Source organism: Gorilla gorilla, chromosome 3 (genome assembly GCF_029281585.2).
Source record: "Gorilla gorilla gorilla isolate KB3781 chromosome 3, NHGRI_mGorGor1-v2.1_pri, whole genome shotgun sequence".
Taxonomy (NCBI): domain Eukaryota; kingdom Metazoa; phylum Chordata; class Mammalia; order Primates; family Hominidae; genus Gorilla; species Gorilla gorilla.
Window position 1 is genome coordinate 181,274,353 of NC_073227.2, and position 20,328 is coordinate 181,294,680.

Here is a 20,328-nt window from a genome sequence, read left to right on the forward strand (position 1 = left end):
ATAGCAATAGTTTCAGGGGGTCTCCTTACATCTCCTCCATTTCTCTGATTTAAATGAACCGTAGCAATCATAGCTTGGTGCTGATCACGATTGGAATGAAGAAAAATTTTTCCAATTTTACACATGAATAATAAACCAATAGCACAAATTATACACAGAACAAAATTAACAGTAGTGGATCCTCCCAAAGATTTTACCCACTGAATGGGGTTGAGATTAGATAACCCCTCAGAGATACCATCTAAAACTTCAGCACCGGGTAAAGCAGTTAAGTGTGCTTGAGAGGCCTCAAAAATCTGTTCTTTTAGCTTGCTTATGTCTAAATTTAAATTATCTTCACTTCCTTGTAAATGGCATTTTACTTTTTCCCAATTGTGAACAGACTCATTATATTGGAATGGAGTTACACAAAAATGAGAAGTATTCCAATCATGTTGCATTTGCAATCTATGTTCTAAACCCATAATACAATACGAGTTTATTGTATTATGAGACCCCTTCTTTCACTCATAATACAATATCAATATTAAATACTTTTAAGAATTTTTATGGATGTATTTTTACTGGCTGCCTTTGAAATGTTGCAAGTGGATTTTCTATTTTATTTCATGTTAGTTAACAATATTTGTGCAGTTGAAAAACATCTCCATTTTCAGTTTCCCAATCTCTCAGTTGTATGTATATATGTATTATTTTAAATTTTCGTTTAATTCACTTACAAGGAATGAGATGAATCACCATGGTGTAAAACAAACAAAAAAATTATATAGTCTCTAACTCATATGAGATTGTAATCATTTGGAAATATGAGCAAGAAATATTTACACTTTGAAAGAGCCACAGATGGTGATGTATCCAACGTATGAGACACACACCAAGTGCTATGAGTATTCAGGGTAGTGAGATATTACTGTGTACTAGAGCAGCAAAGACAGATTTGGGGAAGGACATAGACTTGAGATGAGTCTTAAAAATAATCTGTACCTGAATAGATGAAGAGGTGTGGAGACAGCATGCCGAGTACAGCTGCTCAGCATTTTTGCATATAAGGTATGTTTGGTGAGTTTGGGGATATGTAAAGTTATTATCACCAAGCATAAATTGTGTATAGTGTTTTGTTTTGTTTTAAATACCATACAGATTCTTATTCTTAAAAAGTCTGTTCAATTTAATTGGATGAACGTAAACTCATTAAGTGTGCTTTTACATCCTCATCTCACCTTTCTCTCCTCAATTTCTGTTTGCATAACCACTTTTTTATTTCTTCAGTTCTGGAGAGCTTTGCATGTTCCTCACCTCTGTTAACTCTCCATCCCAGCCTTTGAACTGAGTCTTCCCTTCCTCAAGCATTCAGAAGTCCAATTTGTCTCTCTGTATTGTCAACTTACTCTCTCACACATATGTTTTTTTCAAGCATTACGGGTCTTTTTAACCTTGATAAATCCAAACTGAATTCAAGACATTGAATTGCTGCTTGCAACTCACCACTAGCCATTCACCTTGTATTACCTTAATATCTGGATTCTGTTCTTACCGTACTTAAGCAAAAGATGCTGTACTTTCAAGAAATATCATTGTATTGCCTGTATAAAATATGTAACCCATTCCAACAAACTACCTTTAGAAATGGAAACATTTGACAGCAGTGTATGTGGTGCTGCCTGTTGACAGTAGCAGATAATTTTATTACACCATTTGGGAGGGAGAGGGTAAGGAGAAATATCTGTTTTATACTGACACATAAGTTAGTTTCTTAGCTCCTTTTTATCAAGCACTCGGTTGGATATAATACTATTTGTATAATAACTTTCAGATTCCAGAGGCTTACTCTTGCACAGATTTTAAGTCATAAAATCAATGAACTCATCTTGGTCTTTAATCTCCTTGATATCTGCATTATTTTACCAGGAGTCTACTGCTGTCTTCTCAAATCTCTTTTATTTTTGGTTCCACAATACAGTAGCATTTTGGCTTGACGCTCGTGACTGACAACTTCTTTAATCCTTAAATGACTTTGTTGTTTTCATGCTGTGAAAGCAATTTTTCAACCTCCACTTTTTTCATCATTTCATTCAGTGAGTCTATTCCCAGGAACAAAGTTCCTCTCTGTATCAATACACCTCCAATCTTTCTTTCTAATCTTTATCTTTATTTTACTCATCTTTCTTATTATGTACTCTACAGTTTATTTTGGATATTATTCTATTAAGTATAATTAACATTTCCACATAATTTTTGACTTTTTTTTAATGCAGGATCTTGTTCTGTTGCCCAGGCTGAAGTGCAGTGGCTGGATCACAGCTTATTTCACATGACAGCCTTGATCTCGCAGGCTCAAAGCGTTGTATGGCCTCAACTTCATGAGTAGATAGAGCTACAGGTGCCAACCACCATGCCCAGCCAATTTTTTTTTTTTTTTTTTTTTTTTTTTTTTTTTTTTTGTAGAGATGAGGTTTCATCATGTTGTCCAGCCTGGTCTCCAACTCCCAGGCTTAAGTGATCAGCCCACCTCGGCCTCCCAATGCTGGGATTACAGATGTGAGCCACTGTACCTGGCTAAAACCATGACCTTTTTGAGAATGAAATATTTTCATTGTCTTCTTAATAACTATACCCAGACAACAGATATAAACTGAGATTGACCCAGGAAAACTAGACATATAGTCATCCTATCTAAAATTTATCATTGTCCTCACCAAGAAGCCTGCCCTCTGAGTTCTACGTTGTTCCTAATTACAACACAGTACTCCTAGTATCCGTGATATTTAATTTTCTAGGTACAATATTTTGTCTTTTGCTAGGTAAACAATTTTTTCTTTTTTTCTTTTTTCTTTCTTTTTTTTTTTTTTTTTGAGATGGAATCTTGCTCTGGCACTCAGGATGGGGTGCAGTGGCACTATCTCGGCTCACCGCAACCTCCGCCTCCTGGGTTCAAGCAATTCTCCTGCCTCAGGCTCAGAGTAGCTGGGATTACAGGCACCCGCCGCCACACCTGGCTAATTTTTGTGTTTTTAGTGGAGACAGGGTTTCACCATGTTGGTCAGGCTAGTCTTGCACACCTGACCTCATGATCCACCCGCCTCGCCTCCCAAAGAGCTGAGATTACAGGCATGAGCCAACACTCCTGGCCAATTTTTTCTTTTCCTAAATGTATTACCTTCACCCCATTAGTGATTTATACTTTAAATACAGAATATTATAATAGGCTCCTAACTGGCTTTGCAGCCTCTATTCTCTCCCTACCCCTAATGAATCATAGTTACATTGCCATATTATTTTTATTTATCATATTTTTGGGGGAAACTGAAAAACTTGCAAAAATTTATCACTGCCTAAAGATTACATTTTAGATTTTCTTATTTTCATTGATTATTTGATAATCCAGCCCACATTCACCTTTTTGGCTTTATTTTTCATTACTTTATTTTTTTTAACTTTAAGTTCCAGGATACATGTGCAGAATGTGCAGGTTTGTTATAGAGGTATATATGTGCCATGGTGGTTTGCTGCACCTGTCAACCCATCATCTAGGTTTTAAGCGCAGCATGTATTAGGTATTTGTCCTAATGTTCTCCTTCCCCTTGCCCCCAACTCCCTGACAGGCCCCAGTGTGTGTTGTTCCCCTCCCTGTGTCCATGTGTTCTCATTGTTTTACTACCACTTATGAGTGAGAGAGAACATGTGGTGTTTGATTTTCTGTTCCTGTGTTAGTTTGCTGAGACTGATGGCTTCCAGTTTCATCCATGACCCTGCAAAGGACATGAACTCATTTTTTTAATGGCTGCATAGTATTCCATGGTGCATATGTACCATCTTTTCTTTATCCAGTCTGTCTTTGATGGGCATTTGGGTTGGTTCCCAGTCTTTGCTATTGTAAATAGTGCTGCAATAAACATACATGTGCATGTGTCTTTGTGGTAGAATGATTTATAATCGTTTGGGTATATAACCACTAATGGGATTGCTGGGTAATATGGTAATTCTGGATCTAGAATTGAAGAATTGCCACACTTTCTTCCACAATGGTTAAACTAATTTACACTTCCACCAACAGTGTAAAAGCGTTTCTATTTCTCCACAGCCTCACCAGCATCTATGGTTTCCTGATTTTTTTAAAAATTGCCATTCTGACTGTTATGAGATGGTATCTCATTGTGGTTTTGGTTTGCATTTCTCTAATGATCAGTGATGATGAGCTTTTTTCATGTTTGTTGGCTGCATAAATGTCTTATTTTGAAAAGCATCTGTTCAAACCCTTTGCCCACTTTTTGATGGGGTTGTTTGTTTTTTTTTCTTGCAAATTCAAGTTCCTTGTAGATTCTGGGTATTAGACCTTTGTCAGATGTGTAGATTGCAAAATTTTTCTCTTATTCTGTAGGTTGCCTGTTCACTCTGAAGCTAGTTTCTTTTGCTGTGCAGAAACTCTTTAGTTTAATTAGATTCCATTTGTCAATTTTGGCTTTTGTTGCAATTGCTTTTGGTGTTTTAGTCATGAAGTCTTTGCCCATGCCTATGTCCTGAATGGTATTGCCTAGGTTTTCTTCTGGAGTTTTTATGGTTTTGGGTTTTACATTTAAGTCGCTAATCCTACACCCTATTACGTTTGTTTTTTATTAGCTTTTTCTGCATTCTATGCATCTTGTCCTATTGTTGCCATGCAAACATAGCTTGACTAGTCCCAATTCTACAATTTTGTTTACAACATCTCAAATTCCTTATGAAAGTATTGAGGAATTGTCTCATTGTTTCAACTAGAAGTCATCTCTCTCTTTCCCCAAAATTACTATAGTGTATATTGCATATAACATGTCACACAAGTTACTTTTTATTAATTTTGTTACTTTTTAATAATGTGAAGCATCTGAGATCAGTAATAATTTTAATATATCTTTGTACTTTTATCTAGTGTTTATTGAATAATTATGCAGATGATAAAGTCGAGAAATTAAAGTGAACAAACAAAATAACTGTTTAATTAAATACGAAATGAAAAAGCCAATTTGTACTCAGTATATTGCTTACTTGAGGATAGAATACACATCAGAGCTGTACTCCATGCAAATCCAAGCCTGACAGTCAGAGTTGTACACAATAAAATGGCTTTTCTGCTATCATGAGTACTGAGATAAATAGTTAGGATTAACTCAGGAATTGTAGATGGGATAGTGTAAACTGAAGATCAGTAAAAAATGTTACTAGAAAAGCAATCACATATTCTATCAAAAAAAAGCCTTTTGAATATTTAACAATGCTGAAAACAACAATATTTCAAAATAAAGACAATTTTTTGGTAAAACAATTCCTAATCATTATGTGCTCATGTTAAGGTAATGTATTTTGGCAGCAAAGGATTGGTAATGGGGCACTGGCAGCTAAACTGAGAGAACCAAATCTAATTTTGGAGCTAGAGTTTCATTTGCCTATTAGCTCATGTACAGATGGGTTGATATGTTGTAAGAAAAATCAATGATGCATTTGGAAACTGCATTTAAGCTGAAAAAAGAAGGTCAGAACCTGGAAGGTGAGATTTATAGTAATAAATATTCAGTATTAAGGTTAATTTTCAGTTTTCCCATTGGCTTAGTGGATAAGAATATTTAGAAGGTAGTAAGAATATTGTTTCTTGTAGGAATATTACATCTGATTTCATATGCTTCCATGAACAAATAAATCATGAGACGTAATGCTTCAGTTCATGCAAATTATGGTAGCTGCACATTCTTTTTCTCACTAAATCCTAAACATAAAAAAGTGAAACTCCTTTCCTAAAGGGAATTTTCTAGAATACTATCACCACACTGCTTTTAGCTACTCAGTCAGTATTGGTCAAAGTCTTTTCCAGTACTTTTATTTAGTGATAGTTTTAAGTAAGTGTGACTGTGACCCCTTTGATCTGACTCCTCACAATACTGTAGCCCCTACAGCACAAGCAGAGTTATAGAAAAAGGAGGCATCAGTTAGGAGTACTCCTGGATATCTTAGGAATTTACTATCATAATATGATTTCAGAAACAGTTATTTTTCCCCTTTTCACAGAAAAACCTCAAAATTTGAAAACAAAGCTAGCATATATTATAATAAAGTATTAATATCTTTTCAGATTTTAACTCTAATAGATTATTCTAGGTAGTGATAATTATGTTCCTCCTAAGAGTAATTTTTCATTGTTTTGTAAAGCACTGTGTAGTGGTGATTATCTAAAATTCTTCTATTTGTTCTCTAGCATTTTGAGTAGTACAGTTAACCCTTGAACAATGCAGGGGTTAGGGGTGCTGATGCAGCTGAAAATCCACATATAGCTTTTGACTTCCCCGAGACTTAACTATAATACTAATAGCTTATTGTTGACTGGGAGTCTTATTTATAACATAAACAGTGGATTTAAAAATATCTTGTCTATGGCTGGATAGGGTGGCTCACGCCTATAATCTCAGCACTTTGGGAGGCCAAAGTGGGTGTATCACCTGAGGTCAGGAGTTCGAGAGCAGCCTGGTCAACATGGTGAAACCCCATCTCTTCTAAAAATACAAAAATTAGCTGGGCGTGGTGGTGCATGCCTGTAGTCCTAGCTACTCAGGAGGCTCAGGCAGGAGAATCACTTGAACCTGGGAGCCAGAGGTTACAGTGAGCTGAGATTGTGTCACTGAACTCCAGCCTGGGTGACAGAGCAAGACATCATCTCTCTCTCTCTCTATATATATATATATAGGATCTGAAATAGATATGTTATATATATATATATAGATCTCTCTCTCTATATATATATATATCATGTTTTATGTATTACATACTATCTTCTCACAATAAAGCAATTTAGAGAAAAAATTTTATTAAGAAAATCATAAGGAAGAGAAAACATATTTGCTATTTATTAAGCGGAAGTGGATCAACATAAAGTTCTTCATGCTTGTCATCATGTTGAGAAGACTGAAGAGGAGGAGGGAGGGGGGGGGTAGGAGACCTGCACCATTCAAACCTGTGCTGGTCAAGGGTCAACTGTATTTTAAAAAATTGACATAAAATTAACTAATTTAAAGTGCATAATTCAGTGGCATTTAGTAAATTCCCAATGTTGGGCAATGATCACCTCTGTCTCATTTCAAAATTTTACATAACTCTAAAAGAAAACTACATACCTATTAAATAGTCACTCCCCATCTTCCCTCCCTCTATCCCCTGGTAACCGTCAGTTTTCTTTCTGTCTGTATGAGCTTACCCATTCAGGGTATTTCATTCATATAAATTCAATCATATAATATGTAGCCTTTTGTGTCTAGCTTCATTCACTTAGTATGTTTTGAGATTCATCCATGTTGTAGCCTATATTAATATATCATTCCTTTTCATGGCTTAATAATATTTCATTTTGTGTATATACCACATATTGGTTATCCCTTTATCCTTTTATGTATGGTTTAGTTGTTTCTATTTTTCAGCTACTGTGATGAGCAAAATTATTTGCTTGAGTCTCTGTTTTCAGTTCTCTTGGGTTGTACTCTGCTTTTGCCAGGCCAGGTTATGATGACCAGTCACCCTGGTTTTCCAAAACACAGACTTCTCAGCGCAAAAACCACGACAGTCCCTGGAAAAAACAGGGCAGTTGAACTGGGGAAATCTTTTTGGTTATTTTTATGTGGAATTATTTATTAAACTGAGAAACAGCCCCATAATTCCTACTACTTATAGGATGCATCACATCGCAACCTTGTCTTACACTACGGTCTGAGTTTCCATGTCCATTGCTTGTTTGAGACTCTAAAGCATCTATCACAGTGCTTGATGATCATCACTCAATAATATTTTGGGGGTTAAATTGCAGTCGATTTTAATGAAATTCTTAAAAAGTATTTGTTAAGAAATTTGTTGGTTAAAAACATGTACTTTAGAGCCATATTCATGGGTTCATATCCCAACTCTGTAAGACATTGACCCAGGGAAAGTGCATTGTTAATGTTTTGAATATTAAAGATTAGAGCACTTACATTAATGGAGAAGAGACAGCAAGAATAGGCAATCAGCTTTTCATATATAATTTAAATATATATATATATATATATATATGTGCGTGTGTGTGTGAGTTTACGTACCTAATAAGTGAAACATTTTACTTCAAATAATTTTTTCTGGTATCACATGGAGTGTGTTAAAAGTTGTAGTTTTTAGTAATCCATGCTTACTTACTTAATTCTTTTTTTTTCGAGAATACAAGCATGTATTATTTTCCAATGTAGAAAAAATTGACTCAAACAGTCAGCATTATGATTAAAACCAATAATATGATGGGCATTTAGAAGTCTAATTAAGTAAAATATATAAAATCCAGTAACCTAGATAAGAAAGGTATTTGATTTGTTTATTGTTTCTTTGTGATCACTCATCCTTATCAGATATATAGTCTCTAGTGAAGATCATTTACTCAACACTTAATTCAGCTTTGTTAGGCAGGTTTAAGTCCCAACAGAGTTAACGTGCATATGATGCAATAAGTTAAAAAAGAGTTAAGACAGCATCCTCAGCTGGAAGTATATTGCCCTATTAGAAGATTGCACAATGTATTCGAATTAATGGAATGACTTGTGATAAAAATCCAAAAGGGTGATCATCCAACTTACAAGTGAGAGGCACTGTTGATGTTTCTTTATTTTTATTTTTAAAACAAAATAGAGTTTGTAAGCATATGATGATAGTCCAAAAATTTCCATATGTCCATTCTTTTTCAGTGTCAAAACCTGTGAAAATGCTAGAGAACCCAAAACACTACTCACATGTGTATCGCCTGGCCCTACCTAAACCACTAAGTCAGATCCTCTTTTGCAGTGTGTGTGTGCGTGTGTAGACCTCAATGCTCTCAGTATAATAAAAACTAAATAACTGGAGGATCTGAAATAGAGATTATAAATTTGATTTGTATTTAGTATGTTGAGAATAGTTGCTGTCTCATTGCTAGTGGAAAGGCACTTGAGACCAATATTCAGTCTTTTTTGTTCTTTATATCCAAGAATAAAAAAAGGAAGTTCTTTGGCATCAGCCTTTATTTAATTTTTATCTTGCTGTTGCACAACATATCGCTGAACTATTAATCTTCAAAAGTACTGAGAACATGTTTTATTTGTGGATGACTAGAAGTGTCCTAGAAACTATATTTTAAAAAATGAAATGGCTTCACTGCCTTGCACTAATTCTTACAAAGAAGTATTCATCTCAGTTTACAATTCAAGTGCCAGGTTTCAGAACATTACATTTTGAGTTGCTGATGTAGAAGTGCTCAAAAACTAGTGTTTTGAAGGGAAGCACAAAGACTTTAAACCACAGAGCCATGATGCATGACACTGTAATCAAGAAACAATTCTTGATATGCATTTTTAGTGAGATTCTTTTATATTATATGGTTCCCTAAGGAAGAGAGGAAAGATGTTTCTCATAGAGAAAACACCACGGCTAGTAAAGAAAATGTGTTTTACATGATTTGTAATTGCTAATATGATTCAGGTACCTTCCCCAGATGAATTTATGAAATAAAACCAGTTTTCTACAACACATGGTTCGAATTCTGTATCAGATAAGCATGTGGCATTGGAAGGTTAGGTAAACTTTATATGATAATGACTATTTTATGTAAAAAACCTAGTTGATTATATTGATATTTTCTATTTGTTTTTGTTTTAAAAATCAAATAATATTTATAATACCACAGAAATTTGTATTATGTGACTATGTGAGGCAAAAACAAGGGATTTTTTGTATGAATTATTTTACCAATTTCTCCTGTTCTCATTTGGCCATAATATGGTATTTCAGCACCAGTTCTTAAAATCCTGAACTTAAAGTATACAAAGTATACTTCCAGGTATTTCTGCACAATAATTTTAAATGAATTGAGAAATATGTCTAGTTTATTTTGAAGGTTTTCATATCTGAATATTTTTAATATATTATTTCTCTCCCACTAGAATTTAATTTATAGATGGGCAATGCCATTGTCTCATCTCCTCTATTTGAATGCCTAGAGTAAGTCTGTAACATCACAGGTCTTTATAACTACATAGAGAATAGTTGAATTAATCTTGATTTATCAAGTCTAAATCTGCTGATGCAAATATCACATCTTAAAGCATTTTCTACTAATATTTTTAAAAAACTATTTCATATGGTTACTCCACACTCAAACGATGACCCTCCTTCTGCTCTCTAAACTCTCTGGCAATGACATTTTATCACATTTCATAAAGAAAATAACAACTATTAAAATAGATACGATTATCTTCCCTCTACCAAATAAATGAATCCCCTGCATCTAAACCCTTCTTCTCCTTATCCCTGGGTGTAATTTAAAGGGGGAGGGTCTTCTTCCTGCAATGTCAGCCCCTCTCTTTGTCCTCTGGACTCTCTTACAAATTGACTATTCAGAGATCTCAGTTTCATCAGAAATATTCTGTCTCTCCCCCAACCTTCAGCAACCTCATTATTAAGATCCCCAATATCATTTTTAAGATATGTTATTGTAATTCTTATAATAGGAAATAAAATTAAAACAAAAGAAAAACAAAACTAATCTCTTATGAGAAAATCTCTTTCATTAGCACCCTATCTTTTGACAAAATTCTTCAACCATGGTCCAGATATCCAAAGAGATTGAAAACCAAGGCTTATGTTTTCTTTTTATTTCATTTGGCTGGTTGAAACTTTACCCAATTTTGACTGACAAAAGCTCATTTATAATCTTATCTAACTTAGTGTAAATATTCATGTATTTTACTCCAGGGAACTTTATGTAATTTTTAATGTAATATTTGATTTGAGGTGCTATGAAGAAGTCACGAAGATGTCATGTATATAGATTAAACGTTTCTCCATCTTTCTGAAATACGAATATTTGAAATTCCAAAACATTCTTGAGCTCCAAGTTTTCATATAAAGGACTGCGGACCTGTCCTTTCATGCTTAATCGAGGTTCTCAAGATGGTTCCCTTCACATGCTATTTTCACTTTATTGCCTCCAATTCATCATTCAACTCACTCAAGCCTTGTCTATCAAAACAATTCTTGCTAAGGTACCATTTCCATGTCGACAATTCTTAAGCACATTTTCCATGTTTTCAAACACTAAACTGGGAAGCAACATTTGACTCAGCTGATCATCCCTGCACTCCTGCAATGTTCCTCTTTCCCTAGGAGTCCAGGCCACTCTAACTTGTTTTGCTCCTTTCCGGGATTTTATTTATTTTATTTTATTTTTTTATTTTATTATTATTATACTTTAAGTTTTAGGGTACATGTGCACAATGTGCAGGTTTACATATGTATACATGTGCCATGTTTGTGTGCTGCACCCATTAACTCGTCATTTAGCATTAGGTATATCTCCTAATGCTATCCCTCCCCCCTCCCCCCACCCCACAACAGTCTCTGGTGTGTGATGTTCCCCTTCCTGTGTCCATGTGTTCTCATTGTTCAATTCCCACCTATGAGTGAGAACATGCACTGTTTGGTTTTTTGTCCTTGCAATAGTTTGCTGAGAATGATGGTTTCCAGTTTCATCCATGTCCCTACAAAGGACATGAACTCATCATTTTTATGGCTGCATAGTATTCCATGGTGTATATGTGCCACATTTTCTTAATCCAGTCTATCGTTGTTGGACATTTGGGTTGGTTCCAAGTCTTTGCTATTGTGAATAGTGCCACAATAAACATACGTGTGCATGTGTGTTTATAGCAGCATGATTTATAATCCTTTGGGTATATACCCAGTAATGGGATGGCTGGGTCAAATGGTATTTCTAGTTCTAGATCCTTGAGGAATTGCCACACTGACTTCCACAATGGTTGAACCAGTTTACAGTCCCACCAACAGTGTAAAAGTGTTCCTATTTCTCCACATCCTCTCCAGCACCTGTTGTTTCCTGACTTTTTAATGATCGCCATTCTAACTGGTGTGAGATGGTATCTCATTGTGGTTTTGATTTGCATTTCTCTGGTGGCCAGTGATGATGAGCATTTTTTCATGTGTTTTTTTGGCTGCATAAATGTCTTCTTTTGAGAAGTGTCTGTTCATATCCTTCACCCACTTTTTGATGGGGTTGTTTTTTTCTTGTAAATTTATTTGAGTTCTTTGTAGATTCTGGATATTAGCCCTCTGTCAGATGAGTAGGTTGCAAAAATTTTCTCCCATTCTGTAGGTTGCCTGTTGACTCAGATGGTAGTTTCTTTTGCTGTGCAGAAGCTCTTTAGTTTAATTAGATCCCATTTGTCAATTTTGGCTTCTGTTGCCATTGCTTTTGGTGTTTTAGACATGAAGTCCTTGCCCATGCCTATGTCCTGAATGGTATTGCCTAGGTTTTCTTCTAGGGTTTTTATGGTTTCGGTCTAACATTTAAGTCTTTAATCCATCTTGAATTAATTTTTGTATAAGATGTAAGGAAGGGATCCAGTTTCAGCTTTCTACATGTGGCTAGCCAGTTTTCCCAGCACCATTTATTAAATAGGGAATCCTTTCCCCATTGCTTGTTTTTGTCAGATTTGTCAAAGATCAGATAGTTGTAGATATACGGCATTATTTCTGAGGGCTGTGTTCTGTTCCATTGGTCTATGTCTCTGTTTTGGTACCAGTACCGTGCTGTTTTGGTTACTGTAGCCTTGCAGTATAGTTTGAGGTCAGGTAGCGTGATGCCTCCAGCTTTGTTCATTTGGCTTAGGATTGACTTGGTGATGCAGGCTCTTTTTTGGTTCCATATGAACTTTAAAGTAGTTTTTTCCAATTCTGTGAAGAAAGTCATTGGTAGCTTGATGGGGATGCCATTGAATCTATAAATTACCTTGGGCAGTATGGCCATTTTCACGATATTGATTCTTCCTATCCATAAGCATGGAATGTTCTTCCATTTGTTTTTATGCTGTTTTATTTCATTGAGCAGTGGTTTGTAGTTCTCCTTGAAGAGGTCCTTTACATCCCTTAAAGTTGGATTCCTAGGTATTTTATTCTCTTTGAAGCAATTGTGAATGGGAGTTCACTCATGATTTGGCTCTCTGTTTGTCTGTTATTGGTGTATAAGAATGCTTGTGATTTTTGTACATTGATTTTGTATCCTGAGACTTTGCTGAAATTGCTTATCAGGTTGGGGAGATTTGGGGCTGAGACGTTTAAACAAGCTTCTCTGCCCAGCCTCTGAGTATCAGTGTTTCTTACATTTTTCTGTACTGTTCTCTTACCATTCTGCATTCACGAACACTGCGCATTTCATCCTCACTCCTGGCCTGTCTGTGGAAGGATTCCCGAATGTATATACAAACTCTACAGCTGCCATTGCTATAAGCCTGCATATCCAACACAGTATGTGGAGCCTCCCTTGGATGTTTCATACACACCTCAAACTTTTTCTTGCTTCGAATGTAACTCATTATTTTCTTCCCTGTGCCCTCCTTCAACAGAATAACTAAACTAAAACTATTCTTTATCCATTGTTTTATTTGAAAATTTTAATTGAGTACTTACTAGAAAGTATTCTAAGTACTTGGGATAGATAAGTGGAAGAGATAATTATGGTCTCTCTGCATTGAGAAAACAGGATTGCTAAATCATCTATATATGTATATATGTAATCATCTATATATATGTATGTATGTAAAAATAAATTATGTACTCCTATCTCACAACTGTTTATAGGTGGAATGAAGTAAAGTAATGCATTGCTGTGGTCAAATCATCTTTCCTGATTTGGATCCTTTTATCAGGTTTCTGTAGATATAATTGACAAAATCATATATATTTAAAGTCTATAACTTGATGTTTTAATATACATATACATTGTGAAATAATCACCAGTCATATTTATTAACATACCCATTACCTCACATAGGTAGTGTGATGGTTAATACTGTGTCAACGTGATTGCATTGAAGGATGCAAAGTATTCATCCTGGGTGTGTCTGTGAGGGTGTTGCCAAAGGAGATTAATATTTCAGTCAGTGGGCTGGGAAAGACAGATCCACACTTATTCTGGATGGGCACCATCTAATGAGCTGCCAGAGCAGTCAGAATACAAAGCAGGCAGGAAAAGACTAGACTGCCTTAGCCTCCCAGCCTACATCTTTCTGCTGTGCTGGATGCTTCCTGCCATTGAACATCAAACTCTAAGTTCTTCAGCTTTGGGACTCGGGCTGGCTTTCTTGCTCCTCAGTTTGCAGATGCAGATGGCCTATTGTGGGACCTTGTGATCATGTGAGTTAATACTCCTTAATAAACTCCCCTTTGCATATATATCCTATTATTTCTGTCCCTCTAGGGAACCCTGACTAATCAGATTTTGGTACCGGCGTAGTTCTAGAGAAACAGAATATTAAGGATGCAGTTCTTTCATTGGTTTTGGGGTTTCTGGAGTTTGCTGCTAAATATGATTAGACCCCAAAATACTAAGGAGTCTACTTCTAATAGTATGGAGAACACTAAGAGTCCTTGGCATGAACCATTTAGAGAGTTATGCAAAATAAATGCATTTGACACTCCTGATTCACCACTCCTGAGAGGCAAGGAGTTTAGTGACTCTATTACATAATACTTTTGACCATATGTGGGGAACCAAGAAACATAACGAAGCACGTTGGTTGCTCCTGAGATCAGTGGACAAAGTGATAAAAGAAAATGTTGGACTCAGGGATTCAGACTCCCAGCTTCAGAAGCAGAGAGTGAATCTCAAATCTGCTAAGATTGCCTTGAGTGAGTGTCTTATCTCCTGGAGAGAAAGAGCTGAAATTGTAGAAAAACAGACAAAATATCTTATCATACAAGTGGCTGACTTGCAATGAAAGGTACATGCACAGGCTCGCCAGGTGTCTACTGCTAAAGTGAGGGCATTGACTGGAAAAGAATTAGAACCCTGAAACTTGGTGTGGGGATGTATGGGAGGACCCTGATGAAGCTGAGGACACTGAGCTTGTAAACTCTGATGAAGCTTTTTTGCCAGAAGAAACAGCTTCCCCATTTCCAGTAGTGGCAACATCACCTCCCTGACCCATGTTGCCATCAGTCTTTCCACCTTTGTCTGAGGAGATAAACTCTGCAATGCCTGAGGCAGTTGCCAGGCAAGATAATGTTGATTCTCCTCAAGAGCCACCACCAACACTCCTGTTTGCTTCCAGACTTATAACTAGACTAAAATCCCGGCAGGGCCCTAGGGGCGAGGTTCAGAGTGTGACCTATGTGCAGGTGTGCTACAGTCAAAAAGAACTGCTTGAGTTTTCTAATTCATATATGCATAAATCTGGAGAACAGTCATGGGAATAAATATTAAGGGTGTGGGACGATAATGGAGGAACATAAAGTTGAATCACGCTGAATTCATTCATTTTGGCCCACTAAGTAGAGATTTTGCATTTAATGTTGCAGCCTGGGGAATTAAAAAAGGTTCTAATAGTTTATTTGCTTGGTTAGCTGAAATATGGATTAAAAGATGGCCCACTGTGAATGAGCTGGAAATGCTTGATCTTCCTTGATTTAATGTAGAAGAAGGGATCCAAAGGCTTAGGGAGATTGGGATCATGGAGTGGATTATTCACTTTAGATCTACTCATCCCAGCTGAGAGTGTCCAAATGATAAACCCTTGACCAATGCTTTGTGAAATAGATTTGTGAGGGCAGTACCTGCATCTTTGAAGAGCCCTGAAATTGCCCTTCTCTATATGTAAGATCTAACAGTGGGAACCACAGTCACTCAACTACAAACTATAAATACAATGAGAATAATTGGATCCCCAGGTGTCAGGGACCAAATGGCAGCACTCAGTCATCAAAGACAAGGTGAGTGTAACTACCATAATGGATAGAAGAGGCAAAGCAGTAGTCAGAATACTCTGACTCATGTAGAGCCCTGGCACTGGCTAATTAATCACAGTGTTCCTAGAAGTGAAATTGATAGGAAGCTTACTGCATTCCTACTTAGTTTATATAAGCAGAAAACTTCTAGGTCAAATGGACAAAAAACTAATTCGAATTATAAAAACAGAGAATCATTGCCCCTCAATCAATTTCCAGACCTGAGCCAGTTTACAGACCCAGAACCCCTTGAATAAAGGGGAGGCTGGATGCTCTTCAGATAGAACCCCACTACACTGCTGACAATTTATGCTGTTAATCTTTCTCCCATCCTTCCCCAACAAGACCTGTGGCCTTTTACCAGGGTAACTGTGCATTAGGGAAAGGAAAATGATCAGATATTTCAGGGATTACTGGACACTAGCTCTGAGCTGAGGTTGATTCCAGTAGACCTAAAACATCGTTGTTGTCCTCCTGTTAAAGTGGGGGCTTATGGAGCTCAGGTAATTAATGGAGTTTTATCTCAGGTCCAACTTACAAGTGGGTCCCTGGAATTATCCTGTGGTCATTTTCCCAGTGCCAGAATGCATAATTGGCATAGAAATACTTAGCAGCTGGCAGAACCCCCACATTGGTAGGGTGAAGGATACTATGGTGAGAAAAGCCAAATGGAAGCCATTAGAGCTTCCTCTATCTAGAAAAATAGTAAATAAAAACAAGCTTTCATCCCTGGAGGGATTGCAGAGATTAGTGCCACCATCAAGGACTTGAAAGACACAGGGGTGGTGATTCCCACCACATCCCCATTCAACTCTCCTATTTGGCCTGTGCAGAAGACAGGTGGACCTTGGAGAGAGTGACAGTGGATTATCATAAGCTTAATAAAGTGGTGACTCCAATTGCACCTGCTGTAACACGTGTGATTTCATTGCTTGAGCAAATTAACACATCTTCTGGTACCTGGTATGCAGCCATCAACTTGGCAAATGCCTTTTTCTCCATTCCTGTCCATAAGGCCTACCAGAAGCAATTTGTCTTCAGCTTTCAAGGCCAGCAATATACCTTTACTGTCCTACCTCAGGGATATATCAACTCTGGCTTTGTGTCATATTTATATTCGGAGAGAGCTTGATCACTTTTTGCTTCCACAAGGTATCACACCAGTCCATTACATTGATGACATTATGCTGATTGAATCCAGTGAGCAAGAAGTATCAAACACACTGGACTTGTTGGTGAGACATTTGCATACCAGAGGATGGGAAATAAATTGGATTAAAATGCAGGGACCCTCTACCTCAGTAAAATTCCTAGGGGTCCAGTGGTATGGGGCCTGTTGAGATATTCCTTCTCACGTGAAGAATAAGTTGCTGCATTTGGCCCCTACTACAGCAAGGAAAGAGACAAAATGCCTAGTGGGCCTATTTAGATTTTGGAGGCAACACGTTCCTCATTTGGGTGTGTTACTATGGCCCATTTATGAAGTGACCAAAAAGGCTGCCAGTTATGAATGGGGTCCAGAACAGGAGAAGGCTCTGCAATAGGTTCAGGCTGGTGTGCAAGCTGCTCTGCTACTTGGGCCATATGACCCAGTAGATCCAATGGTGCTTGAGGTGTCAGTGACAGATAGGTATGCTGTTTGGAGCCTTTGGCAGGCCCCCATAGGTGAATCACAGTGGAGGCCTCTAGGATTTTGGAGCAAGGGACTGCCATCTTCTGCAGATAACTACTTTCCTTTTGAAAGACAGCTCTTGGCCTGTTACTGGGCTTTGTTGGAAACTCAACGTTTGACTATGGGTCATCAAGTCACCATGCAACCTGAACTGCCTGCCATGAACTGGGTGCTTTCTGACCCATCTAGCCATAAAGAAGTGGGTCGTGCATAGCAGGATTCCATTGTCAAATGGAAGTGGTATATACGTGATCGGGCTTGAACAGGTCCTGAAGTACATTACATGAGGAAGTGGCTCAAATGCCCATGGTCTACACTCCTGCTGCCCTGCCTTCTCTCCCCCAGCCTGCATCAACAGTCTCATGGGGAGTTCCCTATGATCAGTTGACAGAGGAAGAGATGACTAGGGCCTGGTTCACAGATGGGCTGCACGATATGCAGGTGCCACCAGAAAGTGGACAGTTGTAGTACTACAGCCCCTTTCTAGGACATCCCTGAAGGACAGTGGTGAAGGACAATCTTCCCAGTGGGCAGAACTTTGAGCAGTGCATGTGGTCATGCAATTTGCATGGAAGGAGAAATGGCCAGATGTATGATTATATACTGATTCATGGGCTGTAGCCAATGGTTTGGCTGGATGGTCAGGGACTTGGGAAAAGCATGATTGGAAAATTGGTGATGAAGAAATTTGGGGGAAGAGATGTGTGGTGTGTGGATGGACCTCTCTGAGTGGTCCAAAACTGTGAAGACATTTGTATCCCATGTGAGTGCTCACTAATGGGTGACCTCAGCAGAGGAGGATTTTAAAAATCAAGTGGAGAGGATGACCCATTCTGTGGACACCACTCAGCCTCTTTCCCCAGCCACCCGTCATCACCCAATGGGCCCATGAACAAAGTGGCCATGGTGGCAGGGATGGAGGTTATGCATGGGCTCGGCAAAATGGACTTCCACTCACCAAGACTGACCTGGCTATGGCCACTCCTGAGTTCCCAAGTTGCCAGCAGCAAAGACCAACACTGAGCCCTCCATATGGCACCATTCCTCAGAGTGATCAGCCAGCTACCTGGTGGCGGGTTGATTATATGGGAGCTCTTTCATCATGGAAAGGGCAGAGGTTTGTCTTCACTGGAATAGATACTTACTCCAGATATGGGTTTGCCTATCCAGCATGCAATGCTTCTGTCAACGCTACCATCCATGGACTCACGAAATGCCTTATCCACCATCACGGTATTCCACATAGCATTGCTTCAGACCAAGGCACTCACTTTATGGCTAAAGAAGTGCAGCAGTGGGCTCATGCTCATGGAATTCACTGGTCTTACCATGTTCCCCATCATCCTGAAGCACCTGGATTGATAGAATGGTAGAATGGCCTTTTGAATTTTGAATTCACAATTACAATGCCAAGTAGTTGACAATACTTTGCAGGGCTGGGGCAAACTTCTCTGGAAGGCCATGTATGTTTTCCAGATATCCATATATTGGAAGTCCAATATATGGTACTGTTTCTCCCATAGCCAGGATTCATCAGTCCAGGCATCAAGGGGTAGAAGTGGAAATGGCACCACTCACCATCACCTCTAGTGGTCCACTAGCAAAATTTTTGCTTTCTGTTCCCATGACATTAAGTTCTGCTGGCCTAGAGGTCTTAGTTCCAGAGGGAGGAATGCTGCCATCAGGAGAAACAACAACGATTCCATTAAACTGGAAGTTAAGATTGCCACCTGAACACTTTGGGCTCCTCCTACCTATAAGTCAACAGGCTAAGAAAGGAGTTACAGTGTTGGCTGGGGTGACTGACCTGGACTATCAAGATGAAATCAGTCTACTACTCCACAACAGTGGTAAGGAAGAGTTTGCATGGAATACTGGAGATCCACTGGGGTGTCTCTTAGTATTACCATGCCCTGTGATTAATGTCAATGGGTAACTAAAACAGCCCAATCCAGACAGGACTGCAAATGGCCCAGACCCTTCAGAAATGAAGTTTTGGGTCACTCCGCCAGGAAAAAAACTATGACCTTGGAGGGGCCAAGATAGCCAAATAGAAACAGGTCCGGTCTGTAGCTCCCAGCGAGACCAACGTAGAAGGTGGGTGATTTCTGCATTTCCAACTGAGGTACCCAGTTGCTCTCACTGGGACTGGTTAGGCAATTGTTGCAACCCACAGAGAGTGAGCAGAAGCAGGGTGGGGTGTTGCTTCACCTGGGAAGTGTACGGAGCCAGGGGACGTCCCTCCCCCAGCCAAGGGAAGGAGTGAGGGACTGTGCTGTCCATCCTGGGTACTATGCTTTGCTTATGGATTTTTATCATCCATGGATCAGAAGATTCCCTCATAAGCCTATACCACCAGGGCCCTGGGTTTCAAGCACAAGATTGACAACTGTTTGGGTAGCCACTGAGCTGCAAGAATGTTCTCATATTCCAGTGGCACCGGGAACTCCAATGAGACAGGAGAACCATTCGCTCTCCTGAAAGGGGGCTAAAGCCAGGAAGCCAAGTGATCTCACTTAATGGGTCCCACTCCTAAGGAGCCCAGCAAGGTAAGAACCACAGGCTCGAAATTCTCACTGCCAGCACAGCAGCCTGGAGTCAGCCTGGGAAGATCCACTTTGATGGGGGAAGGGGTGACTGCCATTACTGTGTCTTTAGTAGGCAGTGTTCCCCTGACAGTGCTAAGGAGATTGGGAGGTTTGACTGGGCAGAATTCACCACAGCATGGCAAAGTGGCTGTGGCCAGACTGTTTCTCTAGATTCCTCCTCACTAGGTGCAGGGGTTCTCTGCAGGAAATCCAGCAGCTCCAGTCAGGGGCTTACAGACAAAACTCTCATCTCCCTGGGAC

At 38.6% G+C, this 20,328-nt stretch overlaps 1 pseudogene; it reads left to right on the forward strand.

Annotated features, from left to right (window-relative positions):
- The first annotated feature begins 15,009 nt into the window (after positions 1–15,009).
- Positions 15,010–19,505, forward strand: LOC134758408 (uncharacterized; annotated as a pseudogene).
- The last annotated feature ends 823 nt before the right edge of the window (positions 19,506–20,328 follow it).